Source organism: Staurois parvus, unplaced genomic scaffold, assembly GCF_062004578.1.
Source record: "Staurois parvus isolate SC_StPar_1 unplaced genomic scaffold, SC_StPar_1.0 ptg001132l, whole genome shotgun sequence".
NCBI lineage: Eukaryota > Metazoa > Chordata > Amphibia > Anura > Ranidae > Staurois > Staurois parvus.
The window spans coordinates 1,160,231-1,181,439 of NW_028318928.1; positions in this window are offsets into that span (position 1 = coordinate 1,160,231).

Genomic DNA, 21,209 nt, shown 5'->3' on the forward strand with positions numbered 1-21,209 from the left:
TGACCGAAGGACTAGCCAATCTGAAACCGTGATATCACGTACGTAACAATGCCACGCCCAGCTGTACCCTGCACAACGATTTTCCAGCTAATGGACCACAAATCGATGTACCAGCAGCCTGAATGCGATTGTTACTGGGTCAGGTTAATTACGCAATTACCCTTCACACTGCCACCACCTCCTTTTTGTAGAGAGAAAGAGGAAACTTGGCAATATCAGCAATAACACTATGATGGTGGAGATAATCGTCTGTATAGCACTGTCACCGCAGACCGGTTATACAGAGAGTTAAACAAACACAGTAGCATTCTTTTAGAGGCAGGAATTTGTAAGTTGCATTAACAAGCTATAGAAACAGTTCAACACTTTCAGAAAGAAAGATTTATTACTAAAAAGGTCAAAAGGGTGCAATAAAAATATTTACAGAGAAAAGATGTAACCAATATATATAAATATTTACAGAGACCGCAGTATGCGATATAGCACCTATTTTATGTGAGCAGCATCTTATCTGTGTATTGGTGTCACTGGAGATGTCAGTGACACCAAGTCAATTCCCCCCAGTGTCAGAATGCTCGCCGAAGTCCCAATGATCACTGCCATTACTAGCCAAAAAAAAAAAAAAAATTCCACTATCTATACCGCCTTTTGTAAACGCTATAACTTTCACATAAACCAATTTATTTACACGTATTGGGATGTATTTTTAGCAAAGACATGGAGCAGAATACATTTTGGCCTAAATTTATGACGAAATTTGATTTTTAAAATGGTTTCACTGGACATGTTTAATGTGCAAAAAGTAAAAAATATTGTTTTTTTTCTCAAAATTGTCGGATTTTTTTTTGTAGCGCAAAAAATAAAAAAATGCACAGGCAATAAAATACCACCAAAAGAAAGCTCGATTAATGAAAAAAAAAAGGCCCTACATTTCATTTGGGTGCAGCATTGCACGACCGTGCAATAGTCACTTAAAGTAACGCAGCGCCATAACGCAAAAAATGGCCTGGTCAGGAAGGGGGGGGAATCCTTTGGAGGGCAAGGGGTTAAAGGATAAAGCCCTATATATAGTCTTATGTTTACATGGTGGTGAGCGGAGGAGCAAGGTGAAGGAGAACCCATCACAGATGGTGTGGATTCCAATGACTAGGAGTTATCAGTCCGCTTGGCAGGACAAATGCGTGTTTTGACCAAACACATTAAGGTGAGAGCACAGCTGGTGGTGGAGGTTCACTGAAAACTGATTTTGGAGCACGGAGGTGGAACTCTGATGTCTTGATACTGCCATAGATCTTTCAAAATTGCTGATGACCTTTACTGTTGAGGGAAATTGTTATATGCACATTTATAGTCACTTGTGTTCATGAGTTTTCATTTTATTGCATAATTATTGTTTTTTTTTTTATATGTATTGGGATATATGAATTTTTAGGTATTTTTCATATGAGAGAATAGAGGTACAGTATTTAAAAAGGTACACCTGCGTTACCTGTTTGGAGAAATAAGTAAAAGACTGGTTTGCTTTTACAAATGCCTGCTTGTGATCTTACATATGACAATGCAATATTTTTTTTTTTTACTCGCTATATGTTTTCCACGGAAATGGAGTTACCTTTTAAATTATGACTGATGAAGGTTGACTACATGTTTAAAAGGGGTTAAATAGGTTCAATTTTGATTACATTTTTATTGAAAACTTGTTTGTTTCACTTGATATGTTGCCTTTATTAAAGTGGTTGTAAACCTCGAAAATGAAATATGAAAAAGGCATACCCCTCTATAGTGTGTACTTGTTCCAATCCAGAACACTAAGTGTCATTTCTTTCTGCTGCTTCTTTTCTCTATCAGCATGAATCACTTCTGACAGGTTTTGCTGGCACCAAGAGGAAAAAAAAAAAGGGAAAAAAAAAGTAATAAGGGAGGGAGCTACAACACACAGCCTGTGATTGACAGCCTCAACTCTCTTCCTGCGTACTGTGTGAAGGGGGGTGTTTCCCTTCCCTCCAATCAGGGCTCAGAACTCTCCTCTTCGAGTGCAACTTTAGCCCCCCGCCCCCCTACTTTTCAGAGCTGAGAGATCCTGTGTAGATTCTGGATTTGGAACGGATGTAGAGAAGAGAAGACTGCAGGCAGCACAGTGGCTAAATGGATAGCACTAGGGTCATCGGTTCGAATCTCAAGCATGGCACTACCTGCATGGAGTTTGCATGTTCTCCTTGTGTCTGCTTGGGTTTCCTCCCACACTCCAAAGGCATGCTGGTACTTGGCTCCTGTCTATATTGGCCCTAGTATGTGTATGTATGAATGTGAGTTAGAGACCTTAGACTGTACGCCCCTTGAGGGCAGAGACTAATGTGAATATACAATATATACAGTATCTCACAGAAGTGAGTACACCCCTAACATTTTTGTAAATATTTTATTATATCTTTTCATGTAATAACACTGAAGAAATGACACTTTGCTACAATGTGACGTAGTGAGTGTACACCTTGTATAACAGTGTAAATTTGTTGTCCCCTCAAAATAACTCAACACACAGCCATTAATGTCTAATTGGCAACAAAAGTGAGTACACCCCACTGATGGGGGGGCACAGTCACTGATGGGGTGCTGCTTTTGCGTGAGTGCTGCGTTGATGGAGTGCTAAGAAGCAGTTAAACACAGCAATCTAATCATGCCTTCTCTGCTTTTCACAGGTAAATGCTCCTATCTTCACTCCATTCTTAACTACAACAATGCATTGATTCCTCTTAATTTCAGAACAACTAGTGTATATATATTCTTGTATAGGTTGTTTAGTTCTCACCTCTAGCTGCACTCGTTTTATGACTGTAATCTGTGTCTGGTGTGTTTGAGAAACACCCCCCCCCATTCATGTGATCCTTATCAGTTCCTAATTGGGGCGGAGTGCTCATTTGGCCATCTCCCTATAAATTTAGAACAGCTTATGGGGGGAGATCACTGATGGGGGGGGGGCACAGTCACTGATGAGGTGCTGCGTTTGTATTGATGGAGTGCTAAGAAGCAGTTAAACACAGCAGCAGAACTAAAGCAGGAGAACTTACAAGTCTGAGTCCCACTCTGTGTACCTTTTAATATGTCCCCTGCACTGCTCCTTTTCATATTACTTTCCTGCGTTCCCAAAATCTTACTTCTTTACCCCTCTGCTCCAACCCAAAACTTGTACATCTCCCCCTCACTGCTACCATCTCCCTACTACTGTTCTCATCACCTCCTGCTGATACTTCATTCTCCTGCTGACCCAAACTCCAGGACTGGAAGGCATGTGCACTCGTGTATATCCAACTCCTATGTTACTTTCCTCACCCTGCTTCTTCTCCTAACCTCTGGGATATCTCCCCAAACCCTGGTCCTCCACTATCTCACCCCCACACCAGGCATCCTCCCTCCTTTCAGGAACAGCCGCAATCCCCTCAATTTAATATCAGTCCCCATGCTCCCAAAAACCACCCTCCCTTTTTCATGTGCGCTCTGGAATGCCCGCTCTGTCTGTAATAAGTTCACCTCTGTCCATGACCTTTTTGTCTCCCTCTCCCTTAACCTACTAGCAATTACAGAAACCTGGCTCCAAACAGCAGATTCTGCTTTCCCCGCAGCACTTTCCTATGGAGGCCTCATCTGGACCCACTCACCCAGACCCAGTGGTCGGAAAGGTGGTGGGGTTGGTTTGCTTTTATCCCCACTCAGCACCTTTCAAGTCTTCCCTAACCCTCCCTCTCTATCCTTCTCTTCTTTTGAGACTTGCTGCATCCGGCTGTTTTCTCCCATTTCTCTGAGGATTGCAGTGATCTATCGACCTCCTGGTGTCCCGCTTTCTTGATGATTTCAACACCTGGCTACCATACTTTCTCTCCTCTGAACTACCCACTACCATTCTCGGAGATTTTAACATCCTTATCAATGTCAACAACCCGGGTACATCCCAACTCTTCAACCTAACCTCATCTTTTGCATTAGCACAGTGTATACAGTCCTCCACTCACTCTGATGGGAATACATTGGACCTGGTTTTCCCCCATCTTTGCACTCCCTACAACCTCACAAACACCCCCTTTCCTCTCTCTGATCACAATCTCATCACCTTCACAGTGTCCTTGTCTTCAGACACCTATCCCTCCAAGCGGCAAACAATTACCCACAGAAACCTTCACAACTTGAACCCTGCTCCTTTCCACTCTGCAACAGACCAACTCTATGACAGAATCTCTTCCCTGTCCTGGCCACTGCTGTCTACAACAGTTCACTTTCATTCACTTTAGACTCACTTGCTCCTCTAACCACACGAAGCATCAGGCCCCGACCGTTACAACCTTGGCAGACTGGAGGACACCAGAAATCTTAAGAGACATAGTCATGCACTGGAGCGAATGTGACGTAAAACCAACTCACACCAAGCTTTCACCCTAAATAAATCTGCTTTATTAACATACAATTCCTCCCTCAAGCCTACTTTGTCACTCTCATCAATAGCTTGTCATCCAGTCCTTGTCGTCTCTTCTCTACTTTTAACTCTCTACTTTCTCCACCTTCACCTCCACCAAGCACCTAACCTGACCTGGCTACTGCTGTCTACAACAGTTTGCTTTCATCCGCATTAAACTCGCTTCCTCTAACACGAAGCATCAGGCCCCAACCATTGCAACCTTGGCAGACTGACGACACCAGAAATCTTAAAACGACATAGTCGTGCGCTGCAGTGATTGTGACGTAAAACCAAATCTCAGCAAGCATTCACCTGATATACAGTAAATCTGCTTTCTTAACATACAATTCCACCCTTTATGCTGCCAAACAAGACTACTTTGTCACTCTTATTAATACCTTGTAATCCAGTCCTCGTCGTCTCTTCTCTACTTTTAACTCTACTTTCTCCACCTCCACCTAGTACCTCACTCACTGCTCACGAGATTGCAAATCATTTCAAAAACAAGATTGACGCAATTCGTAGGGACATCGCCACTGCACAGACATCCATCCCACTTAGCATACCTTATACTAAACCTCTCTCAACACTTTCCTCTTTTGACCTTGCTACTTCCGAAGAGGTCACTAAGGTTTTCTCGGAAGCCCATCTCACTACCTGCCCCCTGGATCTTGTCCCTTCACAACTACTACGGTCACCCTCTTCTTCCATCTTATGCTCCTTCACTCACATCTTCACTCTTTCCCTCTCTACTGGTGCCTTCCCCTCCCCTCTAAAGCATGCGCACATCACTCCCATACTTAAAAAGCCCTCCCTGGACCCCACCAAACTGAACAACTTAAGACCCATCTCCCTGCTGCCATTTACCTCTAAACTTCTAGAACGCTTAGTCTACAATCGCCTGAGCTCCTACCTCACCTACAACAACCTTCTTGACCCTTTACAGTCTGGCTTTCGCTCACTACACTCCACTGAAACTGCCCTACTAAAACTCACTAATGATCTACTAACTGCTAAAACCAATGGCCACTACTCCGTGCTCTTACTACTTGACCTCTCTGCGGCTTTTGATACGGTTGACCATCCCCTCCTCCTCAAAAAACTCCACTCTCTTGGCTCTCTCCTGGTTCTCCTCCTACCTATCGCAGCGCTCCTTCAGCGTTATCTATAACACTGCCTCCTCCTCTTCACTCCCTCTTTCTCTACGGGTGCCTCAAGGATCTGTCCTTGGACCCCTTCTCTTCCCATCTACACCTCCTCCCTTGGTCACTTGATAAACTCCCATGGCTTTAAGTACCATCTCTATGCTGATGACACACAAATCTATCTTTCTACCCCTCACCTCACCCCTTCAGTCTCCTCTCGCAATACTAACCTACATAGCGATATATCGGCATGGATGTCACTCCACTTCCTCAAACTCAATCTTTCCAAAACTTCAATCTTAGTGTTCCCCCCCAGCCCGTGCCCCCTCCACTGACTTCTCCATCAAGATCAATAACACAAACATCATTCCCTCCCCTCATGCCAGGGTACTAGGTGTAATCCTAGACTCCCATCTGTCCTTTCACCCCCAAATCCGATCACTGTCCAAATCTTGTAGACTTCACCTCAGCAACATATCCAAGATATGCCCATTCCTAACCTCGGAAACCACTAAGCAACTTATTCACTCCCTTGTTATATCTCGCTTTGACTATTGCAACTCCCTCCTCATTGGCCAACCTCATCGCAGCCTATCCCATCTTCAGTCTATCATGAATGCTGCTGCCAGATTCATCCACCTTACTTACCGTTCTGTATCTGCCACCCCTCTCTGCCAATCCCTCCACTGGCTTCCCATTGCCCAACGAATAAAATTCAAAACATTAACAATAACGTATAAAGCCATTTATAACTCTGCCCCAAATTACATCAATGATCTTGTCTCTAAATATCACCCAAACCGTACTATCCGCTCCTCGCAAGACCTCCTGCTCTCTAGCTCCCTTGTCTCCTCCTCCCATGCTAGTCTCCAGGACTTTTCCAGAGCTTCCCCCATCCTCTGGAATTCTCTACCCCAATTTATCAGACTATCGCCTACTCTGCTCACTTTTAGGCGATCTCTGAAAACCTCTCTCTTCAGGGAAGCCTATCCTGCCCTCAGCTAATAATGGAATCTTCTACTCTTCCAACCAGTCCATCCCCCACAGTTACTACATTTTGTATCACTAGCCCCTCCTTCCTAGATTGTAAGCTCCAAGGAGCAGGGCCCTCCTCTCCCTCTTGTATTGAACTGTATTGTTGCTGTATTGTCTCCCGGTATATTGTAAAGCGCTGAGCAAACTGTTGGCGCTATATAAATCCTGTATAATAATAATAAATGACAATGTCCAATTTGGGCCCGAAGTGTCAATATTTTTTGTGTGGCCACCATTATTTTCCATTACTGCCTTAATCCTCTTGGGCATGGAGTTCATCAGAGCTTCACAGTTTGTCACTTGTAGTCCTCTTCCACTCCTCCATGACGATATCATTGAGCTGGTGGATGTTAGAGACCTTGCGCTCCTCCACCTTCCGTTTGAGGATGCCTCACAGATGCTCAATAGGGTTTAACTTCTGGAGACATGCTTGGCCAGTCCATCACCTTTACCCTCAGCTTCTTTAGCAAGGCAGTGGTCATCTTGGAGGTATGTTTGGGGTCATTATTATGTTGGAATACTACCCTGCGGCCCAGTCTCCGAAGGGAGGAGCTCATGCTCTGCTCCAGTATGTCACAGTACATGTTGGTACTCATGGTTCCCTCAATGAACTGTAGCTCCCCAGTACGGGCAGCGCTCACGCATCCCCAGACCATGACACTCCCACCAACATGTTTGACTGTAGGCAAGACACACGTGTCTTTATACTCCTTACCTGGTTGCCGCCACACACTTGACAACATCTGAACCAAATACATTTATCTTGGTCTCATCAGACCACTAGGACATGGTTCCAGTAATACATGTCCTTAGTCTGCTTGTCTTCAGCAACCTGTTTGCGGGCTTTCTTGTGCATCATCTTTAGAAGAGGCTCCCTTCTGGGATGACAGCCATACAGACCAATTTGATGCAGTGTGCGGCGTATGATCTGAGCACTGACAGGCTGACTCCCCACCTCTTCAACCTCTGCAGCAATGCTGGCAGCACCTATACGTCTATTTCCCAAAGACAACCTCTGGATATGACGCTGAGCACGTGCACTCAAGATCTTTGGTCAACCATGGCGAGGCCTGTTCTGAGTGGAACCTATCCTGTTAAACCGCTGTATGGTCTTGGCCACCGTGCTGCAGCTCAGTTTCAGGGTCTTGGTAATCTTCTTATAGCCTAGGCCATCTTTATGTAGAGCAACAATTCTTTATTTCAGATCCTCAGAGAGTTCTTTGCCATGGAGGTGTCATGTTGAACTTCCACTGACCAGTATGAGAGAGTGAGAGCGATCGCACCAAATTTAACACACCTGAGACCTTGTAACACTAACGAGTCACATGACACCATGGAAGGAAAATGGTTAATTGGGCCCAATTTGGACATTGTCACTTAGGGGTGTACTCACTTTTGTTGCCAGCGGTTTAGACATTAATGGCTGCGTTGAGTTATTTTGAGGGGACAGCAAATTTACACTGTTATACAAGCTGTACATTCACTACTTTACATTGTAGCAAAGTGTAATTTCTTCAGTGTTTTCATATGAAAAGATATAATACAATATTTACAAAAATGTGAGGGGTGTACTCACTTATGTGAGATATTGTGTGTGTATATATGTGTGTATATATATATATATATATATATATATTGCTGCGTAAATTTACGGCGCTATATAAGTACCTGAAATAAAACTAAAATAAACAGGTACCACTTATGTAGGAGGATTTGTTTCATCTTTGGGTATCACCTTAGGCAAATCCCTTCACTGGGTATGTATAAGGGTTTACAACCACATTAAATATTATGTGCACAATAAAGGAAACCCGTTTCATCTGCACTTGAAAGTAACAATAATACAAGTAAAATGTATTCACAAAGCATACAAATGATAATTTATTTGCATGCTTTGTTTATTTGGGATATTATATCAGTACTCCTGTAACAGAGGCTAAAGCTGGCCATACATGGGTCGACATTTGGTTTGTTCAGCAGGCACCAGTGGCATTTCAATCCATGTATGGGCACTGTGGTTGTACACAAGTCAAACTATCGATCGACTTCTCTTCAACCGTCCTGTCGGATTTTCCCTGCTTGATCAGCACCACAGGGAGCTCCACTGCCCTGCAGTCCACCGGGGAAGGACAGCCTGCAAAGCTTGGAGAGGAACCAGCCCAACTACAAAGGCCTGAAACCAGTTCTATCCACAGCTGCAAGTCAAAGACTGTGTGAGTACCTCTAAACCCCCGGGACCTGCTGGAAGTCTGCTGGATACAAATTCTGGCCAATCTTCAGGGGACAGTTCATAGCTTACCCAATACATTGTCCTGGGATCAGATAACGTAGCCAGGTGGGCTGGTATTTTGTTCACTTAGGGGACTTTGAGCTCCTACAAGTTGGGACTTTGTTAAAAATCCATTCAAGGGGACTCAGAGCTCCTGCAAGTTGCTTACTTTGGTAAAGACTGTCAGGGTTCCAGCTGAAACACAGTCATTCATTGGCCATTTTTGTAGTATTCTTGAAAAGGAAATTTTCCTCAATTGTTATTCTGCAACCAAGTTGGGCATCCCATAATGTCTAGAAACAAGTGGAAAAATGTGTGTTGCATGACTGTGTAGGAAGTCAAGGGGGATACAAAGCAAATGGCCATCAAGGGGGTAGTGCTACACAGGCCTTGGGGAACCCTAGCTAAAATGAATTAGGGTCAATGGAAAGAATGTCCCTTACATTGATGGTCAATGGGAAGAATGCTTCCCTTCCAATAGTGATCAGAATACTACACTTACAGACATCTAAAAAGGTCATTGGTGTCATGTTACTGTCTCTGCCAAGTGGTGTTGGTCCTGGAACTATGCAGGCACTGATGAGAAGTCATCTAGCCAAAGATCAAGGAACCCCTAGCAACCTCTGGACAAACCCTAAGGATCCTCAGAACCTAGCTGAGAATGGCTGCTGTCGTTGATGAGTTACTCTGTTGTTTCTTTATTCCTACATTATGTAGAATCATTCAGGAAAGTGTGACACCAGCATAGGACTTTGTGATGGCATTGGTTTGGTGGACATGTGGGTTATGGTAAGATACCTTTCATTGGAATTCCAAGGAGACATGGGAAGCCAGCTTATGGTTTAACTTGAAAGCAACTAAGCAAAAGCTCAAGAATCACAATTGTGTATTATATGCACGTGGATTGAGTAATTTCATCTAGGGTTTTTTTTTTACCAACGTCACAGCTGTTTACTGCACTGGTGATATATACAATACAGACCACTGGATCTCAACCACCAGGTTACAACCTCCTTTCCCCCAGGCTTTCAGCCACCTGCAGATCCTCTATCCTCCCAGTTCTCAGTGTCACCCAATCTTCGATAGTGGTCCAGCACACCCCTCAACCACCCACATTGGCCCAACCCCTCAGCATAGCCCCATATCTTGCTGCAAAGCCTCCAGCCTCCCAACCAACAGTGTCTCACAGTGCCCCCAGTCTCTGCAGTGCACTCCAGTTTACCACAGTGGCCCTGGGAAGCCCCCAGCCTTCTGTAGAGACCATCAGCTCCCATCAGAAACCCCATCCTCACATTTGCACCTAGCGACACCCAGCCCCCTTCAGAGACCTCTAGCATTTCAATAAATATTTTGTTTTCCCATACTTTTATTGTTTGAGTACACCTCTTGGGGTGCATAAGGTTTTGAAAGAACTTGTCAGGCCCTGGTGTCAACAAGGTTGAGAACCACTGATGTAGACAAAGACAAGCACATCTTAATATCAGGAATAAGATCTGTGCATCTATGGGGTATCTCAAAGACACTGCACTAGGACATCTTAAATGGAAAATGTTCAAACTCAGGATCCTGATTACAGTTTTATAAAAGTAATGTTTATCATTCCGTTGCACTCTGCACTGACATCACTGCATGTCCCCAACCACCAGCTCTGCCAGACATTCCAAACAATGCTGTGTTACTAATTTAAAAACAGAAAAAAACATGTTTCCGGAGAGAAAAATTAACAGCGTCCCAAAATGCACTTAAAAATCAGAATGCGTTGGAGTATCCAATATCTGGGAGCAAATACGCTGCCAGATAAGGTCATGTTTTTGTGGTCAACTTCTGGCACAATTTACACAACTCTCAATGGCCTTTACCCATAAGTCCTCTCTAAGGACAAAATCTGTCATTTTCTTTCTTTCAAATCCCAGAATGAACTACAGTGACGCACGGGGAAGGTCAGCTTTCCTTGTGTAGAACTGATAGGTTATGTAATAGTTATGGGGTGGGGTGTCATGTCCCATAGCAATCAGTTTTAATTAATATCTCTGTTTTAAGTTGCTAAAAATGTTTTATGATTGGCAGGTGCGAGTTCCTCCCTGCCTACAATGACCATAAGTACAGGGGTCCAATGGGTGGTGCATTAATGGCAGAAACTGTTCACAGGCTTTGGGGTTGCAAAGTTTTGATGAATTGAAAACCAAATGGGACAAGAGGGGGTGTTGCCACCTGGTTAACCCAGCATAACGTAGCCATAATGAGAATGCTAAAAGAGCAAAGCTTTCATTAACCACTTCATGCCCTTAGGGCGTTTTAAAACATCCTGGAGTTGAAACGGTTAAAACAAGTTAAAGTATCTACAGCCACCTGATCACTTTTACGGTAGTAAAATGAGATGCCAAACCTGATCTGTGCTTGATTAGCTGCAAAAGAGACATCAGGGGTCCAATTGACCCCAATATCTTAATAAAGAGAATGTCACCTGCCCATGCTACCAACTTTGGGGCTTGTTAGTCAAAGGATCTGGTATGGATTTTCTTGGCGACCTCACACTTTTTTTTGTGGAGTACCCCTTTAAGATCAATACCATATTAATCATTATTTGGGGAGGGGTACTATGCAATTGTTGTTCTTTCATTCTTGCTGTAGGATATGCTACAGCAAAAGTGATGTTTACAAAGAAAAAAATTGTTTGAATTGCTGGCAAATTACATTTCAATGGGGGACTTTTGGAGGGGTCTGTGTCCCTTTTTTTTTTTTCAATAGAAGCCAGAAGGGATATTTAATTTACTTGCAATTTAAAACCATTTTTCTTTGTAAATTTTTGTGCTTTAAAAAAATCAATGCTCCTAGCCAAATGGAATTTTGTTTTTAATTTTTGCACTGGTACATGTTCCCCTAGGCAGTGCCCACCACTGTGCTATTTTTGACAACCTTTTTCTTATTAACCCAGTAAATGCGGGCAGCACAGTGGCTAAATGGTTAGTACTTCCACCTGGCAGTACTAGGGTCGTTGGTTTGAATCCCAACCACAGAGCTTGCATGTTCACCTTGTGCCTGTGTGGGTTTCCTCCGGGTACTCTGGTTTCCTCCCATACTCCAAAGACATGCTGGTAGGGAAGTTGGTTCCTGTCTAAATTGGCCCTAATATGTGTATCTATGAATGTGAGTTAGGGACCGTAGATTGTACACCCCTTGACGGTTAGGGACTGATGTGAATGTAATGTAATATATATATATATATATATATATATATATATACACACACACACACACACACACACATACATATATATATATATACACATACACACACACACACGTAAAGTACTGCATTAATTTAATCGGTATAGCAGCATTTGTGTTTTGACAGATTCCGCTCCTCTTTATTTCAGTGGGGTTTGGGTTTAGCATTCCAACATCTCTGAAGTTCACCGAACCCTGCTTGAACCAAACCCAGGGCAGTTCCACTCATTTCAAGACACATGTAGCAGAGCCTGGTACAAAGTACTTCCAAGGGTGCCCTGCGATAACACTGCAGGATTGTTACAGTTATTCCTGAATTTAGGAAAATTTGTTATCTAGGACCAGGGCCGTTGATAAGGGGGTACCACTGGTCCTACTGTATGGGGCCCAGACCAGTAGGGGGACCCAGGCAGCCTGGTGAATCAGATGTGGGCAGGGAGAGAGAACAGCACAGCGGGGGGGGGGGGGGGATAAATAGAACTGATCCCCTGTATGGCTGTCTCTGCAGTACTTCCCAATTCACCATACATTTCACGATGCTGCCCAAGCCCCCACCCCCCCACTCTCCTTTCTCATCTCTCCTTCCCAGCTGCAAAGACACTTGAGGATCCTTAGGATAAAAATGAGAGAAGAGTCCTTAAATATGTCACATGGTAAATGTGACAGCCCGTTCCTGTCCTGAAGGAACACAATGGTACCAATCAATCACTGTGTTCATTCATAACTGAAACATAGTAAACTTTGTTGATTTGGGGGCCCTGTCACATTGGCTGTACAGAGCCCTGTAGTTTCTGACAGCAGCCCTGTCTAGGACCAGAGAGGTCTGGCAAGAATCTACCAGCAGTGGAAGACTGAAGGAAACAAAGACTTGAGCAGCAGAGCTGGAAACATACATCCGTTTACCTAGGACACCAAGCTAAAACTGAATCTTGCTGGATGTAAGACAGTTTATAAAGACTATAGGGGCTGGCTTACACTTTTTGTTGCCTAGTGTCCAATTCGATATACAAACCATGGATACTGGCATAGTTCAAAATGTTTGATACAGATAAGGTTGCCACTTCATCCCTTTAAACCCGAACACATATGAATTACACAGGTTCTGGAGCTGATTATGGTGGTCATTAAACTCATTTAATGCCTCATCTGCAATAAATTAGCCCCAGAACCCGTGTAATTCATATGTGTTCGGGTTTAAAGGGATGAGTTGGCAACCCTAGTCTCATATCTAAACATGCACAGTTTAGGAGAGTTCTGCAGCCAGTGATATCAGTGTTGCATGCACACTGTGCTCTGAAATGAGGACACGCTGAATGTGCCATCAATCCAGAGCGCTGTACCGTGAATGTGACTCCCATTCGCATGCGCAGGAGTGACATCATCTCGGCTTGGTCATTCAAACAGCCAGGAAGGAAGACTGGGTAATGATGGAATCCCTAGCAGTGATGACAGCGTGCCTCTGGAGGGCTTCATTGTAACCCCTTGCCCTCCTAAGGATTTACCCCCCCCCTTCCTGACCAGGCCATTTTTTGCGTTATGGCGCTACGTTACTTTGACTGACAATTGCGCGGTCATGCAACACTGTACCTAAGTTAAATTTATGTCCTTTTTTCCACAAATAGAGCTTTCTTTTGGTGGTATTTGATCACCTGTGCGGTTTTTATTTTTTGCTTTATAAACAAAAAATACTGACAATTTTGAGAAAAAAAACAATATTTTTGACTTTTTGCTATTAAACATGTCCAATAAAATTGTTTTTAAAAAAAATCTAATTTCGTCATAAATTTAGGCCAAAATTTATTCTTCTACATGTCTTTGCTAAAAAAAAATCCCAAAACATGTAAATTTGTTTACATGAAAGTTTTAGCGTTTACAAATGGCGTTCTATATACTGGAATTTAAAAAAAAAACATTTTTTACTAGTAATGGGGGCGATCAGCGACTTGTAGCTGGACTGCGGCGGGCATTCTGACACTGGGGGGAACTGACGTGGTGTCACTGACATCCCCAGTGACACCAATACAGTGATCAGTGCTAATAATAAGCACTGACACTGTACTAATGGCATTGGGGTGATCACAGGGTTAACTGTGTGCTGTTTCACAGTATGCTGTATGCTTTACACTGTAAGCACACTGCAAAGTAGTGAGCAGGAGCTGACAGGGGAGAGTTCTGTGTTGTTTGCATACAGGTCTCTCCCTCGTCAGTAATACTCAGCAATCACCGGGTGCCAGCGAGTAATCAGCCGAGGCCACAAATGGCGGCACGGGTGGGGCACGCGCCCCCTACCCGGAACTGCAAAATCACGTATATACATATATATGATTTTGCGCATCCGTGCCGCCCTGTTGCAGTATTTCTGCTATATGGCGGACAGGAAGAGGTTCAGGTAAGTCTTTCATAATGTGCTAATATGCAGTACATACTTTTTTGTTGTTGTTGAAGACATCACTACTGCTTTAAGGGACACTTAAAAGGTTAAACCTTTCAATCAGAGCTCCATCTGCAGATCACGTAGCAACGAAGGCAGACAAAACTACACGACAACCTTTACTTTCAGGCTATGGACTGGGAATCTGTATTGCCTATTGCATTACATTTCAGTCTGGGTGCCTTTCTTGGAGAGTAAAATATCTCTAGTAGGTTGTAATTTAATCTATACATGGGACCCATGTGACCCAGCAGGATTGTGTACAATAAATTAGTTGTCACTTTCTGTGACAACTCAAGGTAGCTGTATGCATGCTAGAGGCTAAACCTGTTTTTGTCATTTTTTTTTTTTTTTCAATAGTAATATAAAACAATTCACTTGCCCCAAGTAAAACATCTGGACTGCTAGTTCTATCAGTATGATTGATGTGGTGGACAACTCTGATTATGCTGTTTGAATTTGTCTCAGATGTGTATCAAACACTAAAACTATGAGCCTAGCTCTTGCATTATTATCCCTTACTCTAAAGTAGCTCCATTCTTCCCCACCAACTAAATTTGCCATTGTGACCCTCTTCCTAAATTGCATCTCTAATTAATATTTCTAAGACCCCACTTCCCATTCTTAATTCTCAGTCCAATATTTCTACCCTGACAGATTCCTCAAAAACTATGGAAATTAAAGAGATCACCAGACAATTCATTAAAGAAAAAAAAGAAAGAAAAAAGACACTACTCCATCTGGTTCAATAAAAATAAGAAAGAAACCTCCATATCAACAATTCTATACCCACAGCTGATCCAGAGGAAGGCAAATAGCCCCAAGAAAGCAAAATCCAAGTCACCCCAGTGGAGGAAAAAATCCTTCCTGATCCCCCATAAAACAGTCAGATATTCCCTGGATCAACTTTACCTATAAATGTTAGCATCAAATTATATTATATGCATTTAGCAAATAATCCAAGCCTTTTTTTAAAAAACATGGTTACATAGTTACATAGTTAGTATGGCTGAAAAAAACAAAAAAAAAACAAAAGTCCATCCAACCATTAATAAAAAAAAAAAAAAAAGTTATAATCCTATACCCACAGTTGATCCAGAGGAAGGCAAAAAAAACCCCCTAGCAAAGCATGATCCAATTTGCTCCTGCAGGGGAAAAAATTCCTTCCTGATCCCCCGAGAGGCAATCGGACATTCCCTGGATCAACTTTACCTATACATGTAAGTATCCAGTTATATTCTACAGTATGTATCCAAGAAAGAATCCAGGCCTATTTTAAAGCAATCCACTGAACTGGCCAGAACCAACTCTTGAGGGAGTCTATTCCACATTTTCACAGCTCTCACTGTGAAGAAACCTTTCCGTGTTTGGAGATGAAATCTCTTTTCCTCCAGATACAAAATGTTAGTATCCAGTTATATTCTACAGCATGTATCCAAGAAAGAATCCAGGCCTATTTTAAAGCAATCCACTGAACTGGCCAGAACCAACTCTTGAGGGAGTCTATTCCACATTTTCACAGCTCTCACTGTGAAGAAACCTTTCCGTGTTTGGAGATGAAATCTCTTTTCCTCCAGATACTAAATGTTAGTATCCAGTTATATTCTGTGTGTCTAAGAAACAATCCAGGCCTTTTTTGAAGCAATCCACTGAGCTGGCCAGAACCAACTCTTGAGGGAGCCATTTTCACAGCTCTCACTGTGAAGAAACCTTTCTGTGTTTGAAGATTACATTTCTTTTCCTCCAGATGTAAAGAGTGCCCCCTTGTCCTCTGTGATGACCTCAGGGTGAATAGCTCTACACCGAGTTCACTATATGAACCACTGATGTATTTATACATGTTGATCATGTCCCCCCTTAATCTCCTCTTCTCAAGAGAGAATAAATTCAGTTCCTCTAATCTTTCCTCATAGCTGAGCTCCTCCATGCCTCATATCAGTTTGGTTGCCCTTCTCTGTACTTTCTCCAGTTCCCAAATGTTCTTTGTGTGAATTGGTGCCCAAAACTGAACTGCATATTCCAGATGAGGTCTTACTAATGATTTGTATCCGGGTAATATGATATCTCTCTCTGGAGTCTATACCTCTTTTAATACAAGAGAGAATTTTGCTCGCTTTAGAAACGGCAGCTTGGCATTGCATGCCATTATTAAGCTTGTGATCTACCAAAACCACCCAGAAACCTTCTCCACCATTGATTCCCCCAGTTGTACCCCCCCTAGTATGTATGATGCATGCATATTCTTAGCCCCCAAGTGCATAACCTTACATTTATCAACATTAAACCTCATTTGCCACATAGTTGCCCAATTAAACAGTGCATTGAGGTCGGCTTGTAAATTGAAGACATCCTGTAAGGACATTATTCCACTGCACAGCTTGGTGTCATCTGCAAAGACTGAAATTGGATTTTGAATCCCAGACCCTATATTGTTTATAAATATATTAAAAAGTAAGGGTCCCAACACTGAACCTTGGGGTACACCACTGATGACCCTAGACTAGAGATGAGCGAAGAAATGAAAAATTCGATTCGACTGATTCGGCGAATTTGTGGACAATATTCGATTCGAGTCGAATAAATTCGCTGTGAATTTAACTTAAAAAAGGGTGTTTCTAGGCTTCAGAGAGACTTAATATTAGTGCAGAACACTGTACCTTTAATTTAAATGCCCTTGGAGTCTGCTGGGGAAGAGAAATAATACTGTCACTCAGTATGACATGCAGATGAGTGCCGTCGATCTTAGAATCACCGCACACTTCACTCATTTGGCCAGTCACGGGGCCAAAACCAGTGTTTGGAGCCACAGTGTGGCGGTGGAGGCAGCAGCAATGGGAGGCCATACAGCAACCTATGACAAAATGGAAACCAGCAGGAGTGTGAGGAGACCTGAAAGTGGCACATGGCAGAGTGGGAGCAATGGGAGGCGGTACATGGACCCAGGTCACACTGTGGGCCCAGCAGCAGCGTGACCAGGCGGTACGGGGGTCCATGGCAGATTTGGGGCCTGGCAGCACCTATGGGAGGCCTGTAATCTGCCAGCACCCTATGACAAAATGGAACCCTGGGCTGGGGCAGGCAGAACCGCCGTATCTTTATCATGGTTTTCCCAGGCCACCGAATGGCGACGCTGCATATGCTGACGCAACGCTGTAGTCCCAACATGGGCCCCCTGGCCACGCTTGACTTTCTGGCCACATAGTCGACATACGGCTACGTTTACTTCCTCGGGCGGCTTGACGAAAAATTGCCACACCGCAGAGTAGGAAACTTTGCCTCCTCTACTCCTCACTGGCTGACTGCTACTTCCTCCGTGCACACCGGCACCACTACTGGCCGTGGTGGTAGGCTGCAGTGGAGCTGGTGCTCTACTCCGTGGCCGTTTGCCTCCACTGACACTGCTGCGACCCTGCTGCCTCCTGGCAGCAGCAATGGGAGGCCGTACAGGGACCCATGAGAGACTCTGGACTTGGCAGCAGCATGAGGAGGCGGTATATAGGGGCCCATGGCAGATTAGGGGCCTGGCAGCAGCTATGGGAGGCCCGTAATCTGCCAGCACCCTATGTCAAAAAATTCAACACACCAGCAGTGTGAAGAGACCTGAATGTGGCACATGGCAGAGTGTGGCGATGGAAACAGCAGCAATGGGAGGCCGTACAGGGACCCATGAGAGACTCTGGACTTGGCAGCAGCATGAGGAGGCGGTATATAGGGGCCCATGGCAGATTAGGGGCCTGGCAGTAGCTATGGGAGGCCCGTAATCTGCCAGCACCCTATGTCAAAAAATTCAACACAACAGCAGTGTGTGAGGAGACCTGAAAGTGGCACATGGCAGAGTGTGGCGATGGAGACAGCAGCAATGGGAGGCCGTACAGGGACCCATGAGAGACTCTGGACTTGGCAGCAGCATGAGGAGGCGGTATATAGGGGCCCATGGCAGATTAGGGGCCTGGCAGCAGCTATGGGAGGCCCGTAATCTGCCAGCACCCTATGTCAAAAAATTCAACACACCAGCAGTGTGAAGAGACCTGAATGTGGCACATGGCAGAGTGTGGCGATGGAAACAGCAGCAATGGGAGGCCGTACAGGGACCCATGAGAGACTCTGGACTTGGCAGCAGCATGAGGAGGCGGTATATAGGGGCCCATGGCAGATTAGGGGCCTGGCAGCAGCTATGGGAGGCCCGTAATCTGCCAGCACCCTATGTCAAAAAATTCAACACAACAGCAGTGTGTGAGGAGACCTGAAAGTGGCACATGGCAGAGTGTGGCGATGGAGACAGCAGCAATGGGAGGCCGTACAGGGACCCATGAGAGACTCTGGACTTGGCAGCAGCATGAGGAAGCGGTATATAGGGGCCCATGGCAGATTAGGGGCCTGGCAGCAGCTATGGGAAGCCCGTAATCTGCCAGCACCCTATGTCAAAAAATTGAAAACACAAGCAGTGTGAAGAGACCTGAATGTGGCACATGGCAGAGTGTGGCGATGGAGACAGCAGCAATGGGAGGCCGTACAGGAACCCATGAGAGACTCTGGACTTGGCAGCAGCATGAGGAGGCGGTATATAGGGGCCCATGGCAGATTAGGGGCCTGGCAGCAGCTATGGGAGGCCCGTAATCTGCCAGCACCCTATGTCAAAAAATTGAAAACACAAGCAGTGTGAAGAGACCTGAATGTGGCACATGGCAGAGTGTGGCGATGGAGACAGCAGCAATGGGAGGCCGTACAGGGACCCATGAGAGACTCTGGACTTGGCAGCAGCATGAGGAGGCGGTATATAGGGGCCCATGGCAGATTAGGGGCCTGGCAGCAGCTATGGGAGGCCCGTAATCTGCCAGCACCCTATGTCAAAAAATTCAACACACCAGCAGTGTGAAGAGACCTGAATGTGGCACATGGCAGAGTGTGGCGATGGAAACAACAGCAATGGGAGGCCGTACAGGGACCCATGAGAGACTCTGGACTTGGCAGCAGCATGAGGAGGCGGTATATAGGGGCCCATGGAAGATTAGGGGCCTGGCAGCAGCTATGGGAGGCCCGTAATCTGCCAGCACCCTATGTCAAAAAATTCAACACAACAGCAGTGTGTGAGGAGACCTGAAAGTGGCACATGGCAGAGTGTGGCGATGGAGACAGCAGCAATGGGAGGCCGTACAGGGACCCATGAGAGACTCTGGACTTGGCAGCAGCATGAGGAGGCGGTATATAGGGGCCCATGGCAGATTAGGGGCCTGGCAGCAGCTATGGGAGGCCCGTAATCTGCCAGCACCCTATGTCAAAAAATTGAAAACACAAGCAGTGTGAAGAGACCTGAATGTGGCACATGGCAGAGTGTGGCGATGGAGACAGCAGCAATGGGAGGCCGTACAGGGACCCATGAGAGACTCTGGACTTGGCAGCAGCATGAGGAGGCGGTATATAGGGGCCCATGGCAGATTAGGGGCCTGGCAGCAGCTATGGGAGGCCCGTAATCTGCCAGCACCCTATGTCAAAAAATTCAACACACCAGCAGTGTGAAGAGACCTGAATGTGGCACATGGCAGAGTGTGGCGATGGAAACAGCAGCAATGGGAGGCCGTACAGGGACCCATGAGAGACTCTGGACTTGGCAGCAGCATGAGGAGGCGGTATATAGGGGCCCATGGCAGATTAGGGGCCTGGCAGCAGCTATGGGAGGCCCGTAATCTGCCAGCACCCTATGTCAAAAAATTCAACACAACAGCAGTGTGTGAGGAGACCTGAAAGTGGCACATGGCAGAGTGTGGCGATGGAGACAGCAGCAATGGGAGGCCGTACAGGGACCCATGAGAGACTCTGGACTTGGTAGCAGCATGAGGAGGCGGTATATAGGGGCCCATGGCAGATTAGGGGCCTGGCAGCAGCTATGGGAAGCCCGTAATCTGCCAGCACCCTATGTCAAAAAATTGAAAACACAAGCAGTGTGAAGAGACCTGAATGTGGCACATGGCAGAGTGTGGCGATGGAAACAGCAGCAATGGGAGGCCGTACAGGGACCCATGAGAGACTCTGGACTTGGCAGCAGCATGAGGAGGCGGTATATAGGGGCCCATGGCAGATTAGGGGCCTGGCAGCAGCTATGGGAGGCCCGTAATCTGCCAGCACCCTATGTCAAAAAATTCAACACAACAGCAGTGTGTGAGGAGACCTGAAAGTGGCACATGGCAGAGTGTGGCGATGGAGACAGCAGCAATGGGAGGCCGTACAGGGACCCATGAGAGACTCTGGACTTGGCAGCAGCATGAGGAGGCGGTATATAGGGGCCCATGGCAGATTAGGGGCCTGGCAGCAGCTATGGGAGGCCCGTAATCTGCCAGCACCCTATGTCAAAAAATTGAAAACACAAGCAGTGTGAAGAGACCTGAATGTGGCACATGGCAGAGTGTGGCGATGGAGACAGCAGCAATGGGAGGCCGTACAGGGACCCATGAGAGACTCTGGACTTGGCAGCAGCATGAGGAGGCGGTATATAGGGGCCCATGGCAGATTAGGGGCCTGGCAGCAGCTATGGGAGGCCCGTAATCTGCCAGCACCCTATGTCAAAAAATTCAACACACCAGCAGTGTGAAGAGACCTGAATGTGGCACATGGCAGAGTGTGGCGATGGAAACAGCAGCAATGGGAGGCCGTACAGGG